General features: G+C 34.6%; 1 protein-coding gene and 1 pseudogene across 1 annotated transcript in view; one reads left to right on the forward strand and one right to left on the reverse strand.

The window, feature by feature from the left end:
* The window catches only part of LOC111506190 (limbic system-associated membrane protein), a 1118878-nt gene that overhangs the window by 391721 nt on the left and 708232 nt on the right, over window positions 1–18925 (forward strand). The gene's annotated exons all lie outside the window — the stretch shown is intronic.
* Window positions 193–11567, reverse strand: LOC111504519 (chromatin assembly factor 1 p55 subunit-like; annotated as a pseudogene).

Genomic DNA, 18925 nt, shown 5'->3' on the forward strand with positions numbered 1-18925 from the left:
TTTCGTTGATGATACGTTCAGTTGATAAGTGTAAACAAATACGGAAGTATTCAAGATAAGATTTTCTTATCTGAAAACTTTTTGATCCTTGGTTTTAACCGAATGATTTTATGTAGTGAAAGTATTTTGGTTCAAATTAAAAACAGATCTAATATAAACTCATAACATAGATCATTAAGAAAATGACTCCTACATCAATCAACTGAATGAAATAGATACCCAATCGGAAAAAATCGATGACAAATTACATTTCAACTTGCAGTGGCTTCGATATCTGAAACTTGTTGTTCAGGTTCTTCATCATTTTCTGCAATCTGCCACACTTGCATAATATTATCTTCCAATATGGAGCAAATTACCCAGGGTTCGTTAGGATTCCAACTGAAGTCGGATATTTTGGCGGTATGTTCTCCGTGTATGAAGAAGATTTCGGAAGGACCATCTTCCGTGTCCTCGGACTCTTGTCTTCCCTGATCTTACTCAAATCCCAAACATGTAACCGCCTGTCAGTACCAGATGGTTTCGTTATGGGGAAACCATTGAACTTGAAATATTTCGTTCTTGTGCGACTCGAAGCTATGCAACTTCAACTTCAAATTCCTGAGGTCCCAGAGAGCTACTGTCTTATCAGCTCTTCCAGTAGCAAGGATGAATTTGGAATAGGGATTGAAACTGAGACAATTGACTTTAGTAGTGTGTGCATCGACGGTGTACGACGGTTTGCTGGCAGTGCTGCTCCAAAGCAAATAATTGACAAGTGACAGCTTCTCGCAAGTTGCAAAGATGGAAAAAGCGATTAGCGCATGCATAGACACTCCATCGTATGTGGAATGTGAACATTTTGAAGTAGTTATTACAAATATATTGATTTGATTACTATTTGTATTAATATTAATTGAAAATTCTGCATTCACAAGTCTAGCTTTAGCTTATATTATGTATCAAATCAAATGACAATACAAAGTCTCTTGAAACAAAAATCAAGAGGGGTGAGGTGAACTACCAACTACCATTCATAAATATTTATTTATAATTCGTCTTTTCTCTTTTCTCACTGAATTTATTTTTCTTTTAGCGTCAGCGGCTTTCGATTGATTTGACATTTGACTGATCTGAAAATAAAGTGCTCTGTGATCATGATCTATGACTTCTATGAGTTCTATGACAAACGGACACGCGGAACACGCCTATCATAATCAGATGGAAGACAGAGAAAGACAGATTACTCGACTATCGAAGGAGAAAGTGATTGAAATTTGTAAATATATAACCGTGGTGTCGTCCGAATCAATGCAAAACCAAATGAAGTCAAAATGTATGCTTTTCGTCAATGTGGTATACATGTACGAAAAAATATTGAATTGTATAGTAATTCGTACAATTGTATAGCCAGGAGCAGCCCGGTTTGCTGGTGTTATGGCAACGTGTATCACAAATCATAAGTTTCTGGTCATCAGCTACCGATCCAAAGATACTTTCGTGTAGAAGGTACCAGGCTACGTACGGCTACGACGGCAGTATGTCCCGTGAAAACGGTCTTTGCATCAATAACTCGGTGTTCCTTAGGTGTAGCATCGATATCCCACATGCAAATTGTATGGTCATCAATGGTGGACAAAAGATATCCATTTGAATTGGAATTCCAAGAAAGACCATATCCTTTCTTCTTTGTGACCACGTAAACGGAGGTCATGGTGGCATTCTCCACTTGGATCAAGTATAATAGGGTCTTTCGTGTAATAAAATACCAATACATCACTAGATGGGGTCTTTGTGACAATGACACAAGGATTTTGAGGCATGTTTCTTTCTCTGTTCACTTCACCCTCGTAATTGATTTTTATCTCAATTTCGATTTTATCAGAGACTGCTCCGAACCCTCCAAATTCTCCTTTTCTATTATCATAGTGTGAGGCATCAAACTGAGCATCCTTGTTGGGTAATTGAACACTTGCGATCAAAATGTGATTTTATTCATCACAAGTATGAGTTCCCAAAATCAACTGATGTATGGAATAATCTTCACCTTCTGTTCTAGTAATATCAGGAAGCCATTGGGTAGTAAGAGAGGGCCACTTCGAAGTATGTGTCATAACCAAATCATAGAGAAAGGGGGTATTTTTCTTCTATATTTGTTTTCTTCATTAATTACTATTTCTTCATTAATTACTATTTCTCCACAGCATCAACAAATGTTTCTGCATCTCCTTTATCCCCCATTTCCAAACCTCTCCTAGAATGCTCCAGAATTCTGCATTTTGAATACTATTTTTGAATGACCTGCAAATCATCACAGTGGATAGTAGCGACTTTTCTTGAAGTTGATTAACCTTTATTTGATTTTCATAAGACACCCTTGAATTTTGCTATGTATCCAAATCTTTTTTTCAATTAATGTCAAAAGCAATTATTGAATAAACGAAATGTTCATAAAAATATATATTGAAGACACCTAATCAGTCTTAATTGATATGAAAACTATACATTCTTGACAATTCATTTTGAAAGTGACTTCGAGTAGTATTTTCCTTAATGGGCTAGCTAATTCAGTCAACAGTAGTTGAACAATAGTTTCAAAATTTCTTGACCTCATAAACGTATCTTCAATGAAACTACAAAATATTCTGCTCATTTTATTTCCACAATTATTTTAGAGTGTTAATTTTGCCAATGAGTAGAACTGGGACTCCTTCATTATGAAGAAGAGTCAAGCTTTTAATCTTTCAGGTGATAATGAGATATTTTCATAGAATATTCTACTGGAGAACATTTTCTAGAGCAATAGCACTTTCACGAGTCAAATTGCTGCTCGTACAGAATTTTCTATTGCATTATAAATTATATTTGGGGAGAATGAAATTGGTAGGAGATGATGAAAGTATAGCTTTTGAAAAGTTCTCAGAATAACAAAAATTTCCATTCAGTATACAGCAGCTTGCAGATTGCTACATAATTTTGAAAGTGAGGGTTTTGAACATAACTTCAATGAAATGAAATGATTAAATGAAAGTTTTGAAAGTAAATCAATAGTTGAAGGAAGGAGACTGAAGCGAATTAACAATGGCATCTGTAAGATGAGGAAAATATGCAGTTATGAATATTCAAATCATTTTCCATTTCTCAATAGGTCATCTTGCTATAATGAAATAAGTAAAAAAAATATGTTAAATAATAATTATGTTGATAATGTACTGAAAACTAAAAAATAATTCTCATAGTTCTAGGCAATCGTCACACCACTCTCCTTAGCCATTCTACGATATTTATCAGATTGAAAAATAATAAAATCTTCGGGCGTAGCCTAACCTGAGTAAGTTTGTAAATACTACGCCCAACGATTCCATTATTTTTGTAATCTGATCAATACTGTATATTGCTGAGAAGAGTGGTGTGATGACTGCTACCTGGGACTTTCCAAATGATTTTTCAGTTTTTAGTACATTATCTACATCATTATTATCTTTTTTTTACTCATTTCATTCTCAAGTTGTTACTGAATTCTTCAAATTCTATTTAGTTCATTTAGTGCCTAATATTCTTTCAATCGAACCCTGTCATTTGATACGCATAATCAGGTAGTTGTGAAAAAATATTTAGTCCGCCATTTTGTAGCTGCGGTCATCTTTTTTTTTTCAAAGTATACTACTATTCTACCCGTCAGGCCTTGTCATATTGTATATATAATTTGCCATTTTTCAGCTGCGGCCATCTTGGATGATATAGAAATAATTGACTTGTATTGTCGTCTAAATGTGTGTTCCAACTTTCAGATCAATCTGTCAGCAGAAAGAAGGTCAAATTTCAATTACTGAATTTGAACCAGACAAATAAATAAACAAACAAACAAAAGGGGCAAGCTGCATGAAACCGTTTAAAAAGGTAAAATCAGATCAAATAAATGGCGGGTAAGTACCTTTCATGTTTTTTCATTCTAATGAGGTCATTGGAAGTCACCTTTAGAACTGGGTTCCGTTCTCCAACAGAAATTAATGAATTCATCTACTACGTTACTGACACTGAGAATCTATCTATTCAGTTTCGTCGAAGTGACGATTTTTTTCTCAGAAGTTCTCAGTGGAGTTGAGAGTTGGTAAAACTCCGTTTACTGCCGAGTATCCTAAATTTCTGTGGAGAGTTCGTTGGAAAGATGTTATTTCTGAGAGGCGATTATTAAATGTTTCCATTTCATTGTTGAAATGACAACTGAATTTCAAAGTTTCAAAATGACAGTTTGTAAAAAATTTGATTTATCATATCCTTTATGTAATAGAATAGGCAATACCTGTTTTCTAAAGAGAGAAATGTTCGAAGTCCTCTACCATAAGTCTTTCAAATACTAGAATCCAAGTTTGGAAGTCAATAGATACTTCTACAAGATTAACCATAATTGTGTGACGTCTACGTTGAGGATGATATAAAAAGCGGTACTCTCTAAATATCGTATAAAATTTCAAGTTTGGACCTCCTTTAATGAATAATAATAACCTTAGGAGGATCACAATATTGACCTAATAAGTAATAATTATAAAAAAATTATGCTCAAAATATTGAGATGACTTGGTGAAAAATCATTTCTTGAAAACAATCAAAATGTTTCTAGTAAAGACATCATCTTTCATCAGTCTAGGAATCAGTTTCAAACTTGTATACTAATTGATTACTTATTCAGTTGTTTACTGGTGGATGTGAATTACCTGATTCAGTATCGTGTTTTATCCGAAGCAAGACTAGAAAACATAAATGAGGGAACCTGAATGAGTTTCTTTTTCAGAATATATAATACGCATTATACAGTGTATAAAAGCCAAATGAAGTGAATTCATTATTTCGGTTACTGTACATATTAAAGAAAATCCAGTAACACTTCAAATGTAAATCATAGTTTGACATTCTTCAACGTAAAAATACCACCCCTACTTTCAACACCCTTCGAAAGACAGATACAACCCCCAATTTTTCAAATGGGAAGTATAGCTTTGTGAAATATCGTTTGAATGGTCCCTTTATTCTCTATTCAAGAATGTCATCGCTTTCAAGTTTATTGCAATAATTAAGATAGAATAAATTAAAATTATGTCGTTGCCGAAATTCAATAAAATACACCCAAAAACTAAAATGTAATGCAAAACGTAATGAAATTTAGAATACGTAAAAGATCTATGTATGTTAACGTATTAGATGTTCAAAATGTTCACCGCGAAGGTCTTTGCAACATTCTATTCTCAAATAAACTGTCTTCTAACATTATTCACCATATCAGGCGTGACCGTCCTAATCGCAAGTGTTGAGTGTTTTTATCCGTATTGTTGCAATAAACTCAAAAGCAATAACATTTTATCATATAAAATGAAAAGACCTTCCAAACGATGTATCACAAGCCTATATTTTCTTTTTAAAAAAGTGGGGGTTATATCTGTCATTCGACGGGGCTTGAAGATAGGGGTGGCATTTTTTGGTCAAAGTATGTCAAATTATAATTTAAATTTGAGGTATTTCGAGATTTTGTTAAAATATGTACCGTAACCGAAATAATTCCATTCGGCACACTGTATGTGCTGCAGAAAGGAATAATGATAATTTGACAAAATGTTATATGGGCTGTTAGAGGGACAGTTGTTGGTTGATTAGCATGATGGTACATTCCACTCATCCAATTTGTGCTAGAAATTGCACGTCAAAAGCTCTCACAAGTTTTGACTTCTAAATGTTGTCGTTTAGCTGGTGAGCTGAAAAATACCTTATATTTCTCAGTTTTCTGCCGTCAACCTCAATGCAGTCTGGAACAACGAAGAAGTTCCCATTTGGGTGATTTCAGTTCTTGAATTCGATATTGGCTGAGTACAAAATGTACCTACTTTTTTGTGAGCATTGGAAAATATTAAGGGATAGATTGCAATGAGGAAATATATTTTTACTGCCATGTCTTTCGAAAATGACATGAGCATTATTGATTCTTCGATACGTCAGTATTGCATTCATAATTTCAATTGTGGTTTTGAAAATCAACAGAATTCAAAGACTTCTCCTGAATATCAAATTCAGAAATTGAACTTTCATGAATTCACTTTGTGCGCTTCTCCAACTTTCACTTCTTTGATTTGTTTTGCTTTATTTACCATTTTTTTAAGGATTCTGTTTTTCTAAACTCATATTCTTTCTGTGAGTCATAATGTTCAAGTACCAGGTCAGAAACCAGTAAATGTATAAATGAAAAAGACAACTCTCCCAAACGACAAAATCATTCATCAATGAAGTAAAGTAATGAAGAATCTTTTTGATGAACCACCATACCTTTCACTTCAATGCCCACCTTGCTTAATGGGTTGGGTTCATTTTGATAGTACTGCCGCATGGATAATTTTTCTGTGAATGAAATAATAATGTCATCAACAAACGTTTTCCAATTACGATTAACACCAGACGGCGCTGTGTTCACAATAGATCAAGTATTTATGTGGCGCTAGACTCAAACCATGAAAATATTGCTGGACTTAGTTATACATAAAGGACAAGCCTATGTAGATGAATGTGATAACATCTTCCCTTACGGAGACTACATTCATAGGATTGACAGAGAACTCAATCCAATGAATTTCAACGATAAAGAAGGCTTTTCAAAGAGAGCAGTTTTATTGAAATACAGAGGGGTCCATACATCACCGATAAGCGATAGAATGATCCTACAAACACAGATGTTCCACTTTTTCATCGACCACCACAATCTGAAGAAAATGAAAATTATAATAGAGAAATTCATATATGTAATTATTTCTTTGCCGATTACTGATCTTTGATTCCTCAATCTGTTCGACAGATGTCAAAAGAGTTTTGAAATGTGAATTATGTCATTGACTTCCGCTCATGTGTTTCACCTTTCATCCTCCACTTTTTATAGATTGGACAAATAGGGAAAATGTGTAAAGCAGTGAGTCTGGGCCATGCCGTTTCATGTTCAAGAGACGTATTTTCGAATATTATACTTTACATAATAAAAATATATTTTCAGGAGATCTCAAGGAATAATTTCATTATTTGACTTCCATGGCAGTCTTTTCCATACAAATTTTGATTTCATTTAATTATTTTGCATTTTTTTTTGAGGATAAAAATGAAACTTCGTTAGCCATACACCAACTAAGTTAGGGTAAAAGGTTAAAACGTTCCGAGAACTGTGTATCATTAAGGTGGATAGAAATTAAAAACTGAGAACTTGAAAATAAAATAAGTAAAAAAAATGTGTTAAACGGTTTCATTGGAGAATGTACTGTAAACTGAAAAATAATTCGGAACGTACTGGGTAGCAGTCATCAAACCACTCTCCTTAGCAATCTACGTTATTGATCAGATAAGAAAATAATAAAAACATTGGGCTCAGGTGACGGCTATGATTTCATTATTTTCCTTATCTGATCGATACCGTAGATTGCTGAGGAGAGTGGTGTAATGACTGCAACCTAGGACCTTCCGGATTATTTTCCAGTTTTCAGTACATGTTTCAAGAACCCTCTAACATAAATATTTCTTTTTCCATTTTATTTATCAATCTAGTGATCTCATTATATCGTCAATAGAGATGTTGATTCCTTTGCCAGTGTTTGTCAGAAATTTCAGTCACACTACAAAAAAATTGGTAGATAGCTCAAAACCTCAATTCTCATTTCTTCAGGCTTTTTCTCAAAAAAGAACTGTATTATAGGTGAATTTCAATTATAATATTTTTTCAAATTTATACATAACTAATTCACAAAAATATAAATGACAAATATGAAAATATAATTATGGAGGAAATATGATACAGTAAATTCGAATGTGAAATTGTATATAATGTTCAGTAATAGAATTGATAGAAATATGTTAAGAAGTATGATTTTGATAATGCTTAATTAGACTTCTTACCGTTCGTAAATGACAATACTATCTATTTCACAACAATTACTTACATATAAACATTGAATAACGAGAAAATAACTTTTTCCCTCCCAGTTTATACTCATTTACAGAAAAGTTATACCTTAATGAGAGAGCCTTGATACTTACATATAAGTCTATCATTTTTGGGTGATTTTCATGTAAGTCAATAATTATTTAAAAGTACTTGTTATGAAAGGACTTCCTTTCAATGTCCATGTGAGAGTAATTGTTTCAAATATAGTTTCTTTTATTTCATTATTGAAAGATACTTCTGTTCATGATCTGCAAGAATTAATTTTGAACATCAATTATTTTAATATTTGAATAATCTCGTCTCTTGAAACTCATCCACATCTCAACAATTCCAAAACAGTAATTGAGTAATAATCTTGCTATTTCGTTCAGCATATCATATTTTCTCCCAAAAGATATTCAGAGAACTGAAAACTCTTGAAGTTCTCCCAATATATAAACATTTCTACCAATTATGCGCCCTTCAGCAATTCTATGAAAGCTTTAACAGGTCACGTCACACCTTTTCCGAATAAAATGTAAATCTCAACCCTAATAAACCGGGAGGGTGTAACCCGACTGACGTATGATATCAAATATACTCAGTTCGTGTGAATGAAATTTTCAATTTCCAATGTTTATACAGTTGCCATATATTCGATGGAAAGGAGAATGAATAAGAATGGAGAATTCATCCTTCAGTGGATGTTATCAAAACGCTACTCAGTGGAGACGCTGAAGCTACGCGTATTGCATTCACGCAAAAAAATTCAATTCGGATTTAATTTGAATTTGATGTTATGTAAAGATATTGATGTTTCGAGATTTTACTCTGATTCATCACGCATGAGGATTATTTTCTTCGGTTTTCGTTCAGGTATTCGGAGAAAAATGTGTTTTTTCAATGATTTGAAACTGGTTGAAATGCTACCAATTGATTTTTTGTGTTTGCAGATGAATTTCAGTTGTTGTTGTTGTTTCCAAAGAGTAGACAAGAAACTGTAAAATTCTCCTGAGTAAATTTAGTTTTTTGAAGGATCGAAATCATCAAAGCACTCAAAACGTAATTAATTCACGGAAATAAAGAGTTACAAAGCAGAATCAAAACGCCTCAAAAAATTATATTCAGTTGGAAAAATGGTTTTGCCTAGTTAATAACCCAAATTTCCATTTTCCAATTGAAATAGTCTCAGTGTTAAGTTCTGTTAGGTACTGTTATTTAGTAGAAAAAAGTTAGTACAATTATATTCTTGGATATCTCTGGTGTTGATGGTGGAAGTTTCCAAAGAGAAATTCATAATTGGCTACTGTAGAGGTCAAAAAAGAAGCTGGAAAGTCATAAACAAAAACCATCTAACGAGTGACGTATGAAAAAATAAACTTATATTAGATTTGCTTACGGAAAACAAGTTGATGAATGTTTATTAAAATGAGTCATACAATAAATATGTTCATTTAAAAATCATCTAAAAATTCTCAATATCATTGATTGAAGAGTATGTGATCAATTGTCCTTTCTGAGTGTAGATTGATTACGTGCAATCTCATGACAAGAAGAAAATTCTCCTCTTTCATTTTCAAAAGAACACAACACCAATGCAGATCAAATTCAAGACCAAATGCTTTGTTGATATTGCTGTTGAGAATTATTTCGATCAGAATCCATTTTAAAAATTTTTTGACGTAGTGGGTTGCACAGCGAGAGTAGTGATTGGTATTTCCAAAATTTTTATCAATTAGTTAGTTCTGTTTGTTATTGCTAACTGACAGCTATAGCCGATAATCAGAAATATATTTTAAATTATCTGCAGCTATTTACTCTATTTACTATCTTCAGTTTGCATCTATTCGGCAATAACAAACTCAATACGATTTTTGGTAATCAATATTTTTCAGACGACAACTTGATTATGAAGGTCTTCTCAAGTAGTTATGGTGAATTTTGCTCAGTTGAGGTGATAATTCATTGAAAACTAATTCGTGGCTGAATATTACAATGGCGATTTTACGACTATGTACATTTCAGGGTTGGTTGTGAAGTATAAATCGAGAAGACCAGCAAATCTAGACCCAGAATATGTGTTGGTTCATTTATAAACAGAGAAAGGCCACCTTCCCTTTTCGAAGCCTTTGCTTCGCGACCATACTCATTATTCATTTTTAAAGCTTGCTGAATCGTGAGCAATGAGTCATTAAATGTGGGAAATTTGGCATCAGGATGAAAATATTGATGGTAGTTGTAGGTGGAAAAGTCAACAGGTCTTATGTCTCCTTAGAGGTTGATGAACAGAACATAAGAACTATGTGAATTCAGTATCATGTACACCAAGTAGAAAGCTAATAGTTGAAGCTCTTGAGTTGAGTAACTCCCATCAGTGCTGTGTAGGCAAGGTTCGGTTTTACTTCGTTGCTGAAAAGAAGCATATGCGGTGTCAGCAATAGGAAGTAACCTCCCCAGCCTTGTCTGTACAAGGCTCCAACTGACATCGTCCAGGAGGCGGCTCCCTTCATAACATCTCAGTCAACAATCTTAGGACACGAGAGGAAAGTAGCTCGAAACACGTATATACAGTTTGCCTATTCACTTGCTTCGCCTGATCATTTTTTTCGTTTCCATGTCAAGCACGACTTCAACTTATTATTCTTCTTCATAATGAATTCTAGATTTGAATGTCACTTAATTAGTTTTCTCCGATTCCAGGGCGGTATTAGTTGGATCTCCCGCAATAAGATTTCATTGAAAAACAAGTCCCTTAGCAGTCAACACTGATCCATAAATTTGAGCTTATTTGACCTTGATTATCAGAATATTGTGACATATTTTATTTGGTGGTGGATGATTGAAAATGGAAACTAATATTATTTGGGATAATTGTTCATATGCGACTCGCACAGCTAGAGATGATATTGAATTATAATTCAGCTTCATAATTCCCCAAATATATGCTTGTCCTGAAATCAATTCATCTATTGATTATTAAACGAGTCAGATTGCAGAATTCATCAAAATGATTTCTGTCGCAAACATTTATTAGAATTATTTCCATCTATTAACAAAAAATCAACAAATACATAAATATGAGCTTATTTGATCTTCATGGTCACAATACCTACATATTGTAAAATATTTTATTGAGTGGTGGCAAAACGATTCTCGTTGGATGATTGAGAATGTAAACTAATATCATTTGTGATTGGGATAATTGTTCATATGCGACTCGAACAGCTAGAGCTGATATCGAAAACTTAATTGAAATTCAGCTTCATAATTCCCCATCTATATGCTTTTCCTAAAACCATTCCATCTATTGATTACTAAACGAGTCAAACTGAAGAATTTATCAAAATGATTTGTGTCGCAAAGATTTATTAGAAATATTTCCACCCATTAACGGAAAATCAATTCCAATCAATGTAAAAATGCATGACAAATAAATAGTCAAGAGTTGAAATGATCCCTGAACAGTCGAGAAAAATCTTTGATGATACAAATTTATTTTTTTCATCATTTTCACTTGTATCACTATTATATCACGCTCACGCTTAAGAATAATATACAGACCACCTGATCTTCAGCGTTTTCCCAATGTAATAATGTTTTTTTTCTTACCGTGCGGAGAGTGATCATCGGGTCCAAGAATCATGTGCCCTGAGAAAACGCAGTGAGCTAAAAATGACAACCTTTTGCATTCGTCCGGTTAACATTTCTGCCTTAGTGCTTTGGTGACCAAGAAGGACTACATCAGGGTTATCAACTCGTATGAGCCTGAGGTTGAAAAACGAATAGTTCTGAAAATTCTGCACTTCTTGTTCTACACAATGGATTCAATATCCCCCTGAGCGTAGAGCAATACCGGTGTGTCGTCAATACCGTAAGAGTGCCGTAGGTGGTGATGAAGGACTCTTGGGGCCGCGTTATGTAGATGAATAAAGGTCGAGACCTCATATGCTAGACAAGCTGAATCGGACGCTTCGCGGTAGACCCTGCACCTTGTGTCAGGAACCTTTATACCACGCACGCGTCTGCTGTAGACTAAGGTGTTGAAGACATTATTCTGGCAGGCCATGATGAACCCCTCAGTTTCCGATTTCACTTCCCTCGACCTGAAGAAAGCGTAAGTCAGGGGCTTTGATACGCCAAGGTGTTCAATATTATTGAAGAAAACCAAATGCATTGGCTTATTCTTGTGTTGCCGCAGAAGTGAGGTGATCTCTGCAGTTTTTATATGAGCCTTCTGCTGAACAAGTTCCAACTCGATGACAGAGTTTTGATAACCTCGGTTAGTGTCGAAAAATATACCAAGTTCACCAGCTGCTCGGGCACCTGCCCTTAAGAGAAATGCTTCAATTCCTACTCACTCATGGTCGCGGATTATGCACAGATGGGGATCCGAACTCCTGACGACTTTACAGACTCCATCCAGTACCATTATATTATGTAGACACTTCATAATTAAAAGTCCACGGTCTCCCTGTTGCCGGGGAAAGTGCAACCCTGGAATGAACGATTTGGGATGCGAACTCCTATGGAAGTGCATCATTTTTCGGGTCTTCACATCTTCTCTCGAGTCCACTTCACTACTTTGAACAAAAAGAAAAGAGTAAGATTGAAACAGCAAGCATATTTGTTGCAGCCACTTTGTTTTTCCCCAATAGTTCCGATGACCAATTTGTGCTGATATTTGCCACGGAGAGAGTTCTTCACTGCTGTTACCTCTTGTGAGTGGCATTATTTCACTCAGCGGTGGAACAAGGCATCGCACTATTTGGTCGGGCACCGTAAGGCATCCAAGCAAATACAATATGAGATCATGCGATGTTGTATCAAATGCCTTGCGGTAATCGATCCAGGCCACGAAGAGGTTACGCTTACCTATATCGACTCTTGCATTACACATATATTGATGAACAGGTTCTCTTTACATCCAGCGACTCAACTCTTCGACCATCTCTGCTCATATATCTGTTCGAACACTTGGTCAACTGCGGTGAGTATTCATATGCATAAGATGCTTGTTAACAACTTATAACACGAATTCAAGCATGTTATCTGTCTGTAATCCTTAGGAATCGACAAATCTCCGCTTTTGGGAATGAGAATGGTCCACTACTCGACATCGAAATCGAAATCAGCTGCTCTCCGTCCAACCATGAGTTGAAAACTCTGGCCAGATCGTGGTGTGTGCTTGGTAGTTTTTCCACCAATAAGTGTTCCTATCTGGGCCTGGAACAGTGAATTCTTGGAACCCACAAGTGCTCTTAGAACGTCATTCGGGGTTATCAAGTTGCGCAGTTCATTGAGTTCAGGCTGTCGAATCTCTCTGCTGAAACCTTTGAAGGATTTCTGTAAACTCATTCTCTTACTGGCACTGGCAGTAACAGCCACTGCATATTCTGCTGATAAGCCGGGTGACATACTGAGCGATTTTTTCTAGGGTGGTTTCCGAGCGGAAACTTGCTGGGTAAAAATCGCTACAGTGAGTACGTGAGAGTGTCCGCGATTTCCGAGTGATTTCCTGGCAGTCGGGCTTTCTGAATAGAGAAAAAATATTCCCTTGTCGTCCTCTAGTATCGTTCGCACCTTCAAAGCTATCACTATGAAGTCTACCACTACAGCGATATTTCACTATCGAATGGTGGTATCCCTTTGCGTTTTTGAAGCAGAAGACGCTCTTGCTGGAAAACGCCACCTAAGGGGGTGGAAAGTGCACCCGTACCACTGATGGAGAAACCAGGCAGGAAGGTTTTCTGTTTTATACAAAAAAAAATCAGAGAGAGTCGTTCGATGAACTTGTGGCAATTGTCCGACCTTTGCTACAGAAATATTGCACGAGAAGATTACCTATCAGCGTTGAAGAGAGGCTTACTGTTACATTGAGATTAGTTCATGTTTATAAAGTATTGTTCTGATCACAAATTACCAACACATATCTCATGGGAAACTAGAAAATACATGAAATCAAAATATATATTTGTAGTACATGCTCGCTTTTGTCCCACAAACAAGGGTGATTTTCCTGCATAGAGTTTTCACTTCCATGCTCAAATTGCAACTGAAAAACCGCTCGGAAATAGACAACACTGTTCTATTCGAATAATATATTATATTACATATTATTAATAATATGTAATATAATATATTAAATATGTCCCGTTGAATATTGTAATATCTGCATTCTGATGAATCTTCTACTCAGAAAAAAAAAGTCCAGATTGAGTATTCTCATAAGAAGTGGCGAGCTTCAGGTATGCAACATATTCCATCCAATCCCTTGTTTCTTTTCCTTTCCTTATAGTCTGTATCCTTCACTCTTCAATGTTTTTGTTGTAGCTAGTGGCTTGCAGCAGTGTGCCCTCAAATCTAAAAAGTAATTGGGCGGTAAACTTAATACTTGTGTAGGACATCAAGTTGTGACAATGTATAGAATGGTTTGAGAACTTATAATGAAAACGGGCTCGTAGGATGTTTCTTTTGTCCCTAGATGAAGACTCGTGTACTAACTTGGCTTAACTCTTTACTGTAGAAAAATGTGTTTCAACATGTAGTGTGTAGAAACATGAAACATTACGTATTTGAAGTCATGAGATGAAATGAGTTATGTATTTCACATGAAAGAAAGAGACCATGGGACAAAATTAGGATTTTGTCTCAAAATTATGTATGCACGCGCATACATATTTTTTAATCAAGTTTTTCAGTTTGGCATCATTCAGTGCATTTCTTTAATGTCCCCCACTTTTATTTTGTGAACGAGTCAACTAATTAAATTTAAGTATAAGTATGAATACTAGATGTATGTAATTTATGTATAATGTATAAGTTTGAAAATGTCCTTATAGTGTCACAACTCAGTACTCGCTTGGCTATTAACGAGAGGATTTTATTCGCGGTTTCACCCATTTATTCATTGAAAATAATGAAAGAACTTATTTAAAACCTAATTAAATATTTATTGTAAGAGAAACGGAAAAAATACTTTAAATAAACTCACACTCAAATGTTAATAAGAAAAATATATTAAAACACCAAAAACTGAAAATCTGAATACTGTCTGTTAATGATCATGACCTCCCTCAATATTTATAAAGAATCATACGCTGACATTGCGACTTTGATCCGGTCACTGTACTAAGGTAAAATGCTCAGCATGCAATCTGTGCCAAGTTTGCGTATTTGGAGATTGTTTTATATTCTATATCCTGTGATCGGATCAATTTCGATGTCTATGAACTTGAAATTTCAAAAAATGGAATTCTGGATACTGAGTGTTTTTGTATTGAAATATTGAAGTGAGGTTGGAACATTTTTAAATTCATGTATTTAATTAAATGAATCTGGATTATTTCATGATTATTTCCTATATTTGACAATAGGACGAAACTGCAATAACGTTAGTTACAAATAAAAGTGGTAAAAAACATAGAAAGTTTCAATTTTCTTTTCCTCTTTATGATTTCCTACCACATAGTAACGGCTACTTTCATCATTTCCTAGAATATGAATTCAATATCTTCACCTACTACAAAATGACGGATCAATAAATTTCCTGAAGACAATCACATTAATATCGATATTTCTAGAAATATTTCTATTTATCTTCCATATGGCATTTCCAACAACCCGATAAGGTTTGTCAAGTTATTTTTTAATTATGAAAACGACAAACAATGTCAGCATGACGATGAATATCATTGTTCAATCAGAATATTCTCATTCAGTTTTCGGTTTTACTAGTAGAAAGTTATCACGTCAACAATCCCTAAAATGGTCAATTCTCGTCTATTGGAAGAAAAAATTAAAGCGATTTTTATTTACGGTGCGACGCGTAACTTTCACGAAACCGAAAATATTTTCAATGAACGTTTTCCGAATCGTCCTATCTGTAGAAAATATTTGAGGAAACTTGTATCCAAATTCACAACTAACGGTAGTGTACATAACAAAAAGCCCCCAGGTCATCCATCCATTCCAGAAGAACAGCAAGTGAAAATATTTGGTGAGAACAGTTGGTGGGAACAGTCTACTTATTCCGTCGCGAATGTTTGTGAGGTGTCTTCTTCTACTGTGTGGAGACTTCTGAAGAGGATTAGGTATCATCCATACAAAATTAAAATGATACACCAATTAACTGAAGATGACCCTGATCGAAGAACAGAATTCTGCGAAATCATGACGAAAACAATTGTAAGGCATCCTACCTATCTACACAATGTTTATTTTAATGAAGAATGTACATTTTTTCGAGCGGCAATGTTCACAGACAAAAATGCTGGTATTGGAGTGACACCAACCCTCACGTTTTCCGGGAAACACATACCCAATATCCAGAAGAAATTACTGTTTGGGCAGGAATATTGGGAAACCATATTGTAGGACCTCTTTTAATCAAAATTCAACAGGGGAACTGTATTTGAATATGCTGGAAACTATTTTCGACCCTCTCATCACTGAAATCGTCGAAGCGAATCCTAATGAATTCGATATGGATATTGTATTCCAACAAGATGGAGCACCACCACATTACTCCAGACAAGTAAGAACATTTTCTTGGTCGTTGGATTGGCCGTCGAGGTCCTATAGAATGGCCAGCCCACTCGCCAGATTCGACACCACTTTTTTTATGGGGCTATTTGAAGCAAAAGTTGTACGGAACTGAACCTGCTTCAATATTGAATATACGGCAGAGAATAATAAATATTTGAAGAGATATTGACTTTACTGTGTTCGAAAATGTTCGGCATATATCGGATAGGCTGTTCATGTGTCAAGAAGTTCACGGCAACCATTTCGAGCATCTTCTGAACTGACCTCAAGCTTATTAACTCATATTATGCAGTTAAATGTCAATGTTATCAGGCAATTATTAAAAGTTCCGCCATTTTGTAGTAGTTGAAGATATCAAAAGGAGCATCAAAGATGTATCACAAGCCTCCGTTTCCATTTAATTTTCGTTCCCTGACGCCGCCCAGTCGCCACCTTGAAAGTTTTATCTGTCTATTTCACTGCAAAATAAAGTATTCATGCAAAAATTTCATCATTTCAAATTTTAATTTTTTGAGTTGACCCGTTCAAAAAATAAAAGGGGAAGGACATTAAAGAAAAGCACTGTATAGGATATACTGTCATTTTGAAAGATTGTTATCATTCCATAGAATTGAGACCTTCACTAATACTGATCCATGTACCAACTGAAATGAATTCGTGATATAGAATGATACCACTAGGTTTTTATATGTGAGTGCTTTATTTTCGTATTTATATTCTCTCAGAATTTCTTATAGTTGTCTGAAATTTTAAGTTGTTCCACATACTTTTATGCACCATAATCGAAATTTCAAGTTATTTCAGATGTTTCATATTGTATGATAACCTTTCACAGAGCTCAAAAGAGACCAAGACCTTCATACTTTTTGACTGGAATCTGTGATTTCAGAGAGAAGCTTTAAAATGTCTTCCACAAAGAATTTATTCATATTGTCTATATTATTTGAAGATAGAGGGTCGGTCGGTAGCCGGTCGGTTCGACGTGGGTGCAGTCTTCACTAACTCGAATTGACCGCCGTGTTGGTCGATGGTTCAAGCCCCAGGCTGAATGATCGATTTTCACTTGCTATCGTCTAACCTAACACAGGTTGGACAGCGGGTTAACGAAAAATCAAATTTTAAACAGATTTTTTAAATAAAATCAATTTAACCATCATGTTTCTGGTGGCATTGTTTATGAATATGAATAATGAGTATTTCTCTGTCTGGGGTTATTTCGACAACAGAGATTATTTCGAAGTAATTGGCAGTACCAATACTACCCCAAGAAAGCAGATTCTTGTAGACAGTCATTGTAGAGAGTTTATCTATTTTAGTGTCAATCATTTTAGTTTTCTCTCAATTCAAGTGCAGTTCTGCTGGGTGGAGTAGTGTTTATGTTGAAGGATTCATTATTGACCCATCTAATGAAAATGTAAGTATATCATCAATATTTATAATCATATTAAATATATGGAACAAGATTTCAATCATTTTCTATAAATTTATTGTAGTTCCATGGAATATTTCAGAAATCATCCATGACAGGAAGTATTTAGTTTTAAATGATCTCGCGATATAATATTGCCGTTTGCTTTCAAGGTGGATGGTGGATGACAATGTTTCGTGGTGCATTTCATTAGTTTGGACTCCCATTGTCTAATATGATATGAATTTATTTAAAATGCTTGAAAAAATCTATGGAGATTCAAAAAGATTAGCTGAAAAAAAATAACAAATATATTGAGCAAAAGAAATTGAAATTACAATGAAATAAAATAAAAGCAACAATCAAAAATTTAACTATTAACACGAGCTGAAAATTAAAAATCAACATCAAAAAATGAAAATTAAAAATTAAAAGATTCTAAGCCAAGTTATTTTACGACGTTTCGATTGTTAGTATTCAAAATCGTCTTCGGGAGATGGCTCAATATAATTGCGATCACCTAATAGTTCAAATATGATCAAGAAAAAACAATTATTGTCCCGTCTATACTGAAATAACATTCAGAATGTAGGATACCGAAACACGTACACATACGTTCATTCCAATTCAATTCACCTGCTTTGAGTCAATTGCCTGTTCAACCATCAGAAGTGTTGTCGGTTAATACTTCAATAATACAAGGGAGTAAAGCACTAATACGACCTAGTGGTTATGATAATACTCACAAAAATTTCAACGGAAACAAATCGATAACTGAATGTATATTTAAGCTTCGGAAATATGGATGTATCTATTATTCATGTAGAATGGATAAACACTAACTTGGGGTGAATTTAGGTTCGTTTTTGTTTAGGTTATAACATATATTGACGGTGAATTATTAGTCGAAATACCGTTCAGTGGTTGTATTATGTATACATAATACCATTAAAATGTTTTTCAAATTCGATACAATACATATATGGATCTTGTTACAGTAAAATAGCTTCCTTCGTGGCAGAAATTGTTATGTAAGAAGTTAATAATAC

The sequence above is a fragment of the Leptinotarsa decemlineata genome, unplaced genomic scaffold (genome assembly GCF_025532065.1).
Source record: "Leptinotarsa decemlineata unplaced genomic scaffold, Ldec_3_MD MMD2_tig00000035_RagTag_RagTag, whole genome shotgun sequence".
NCBI classification, from domain to species: domain Eukaryota; kingdom Metazoa; phylum Arthropoda; class Insecta; order Coleoptera; family Chrysomelidae; genus Leptinotarsa; species Leptinotarsa decemlineata.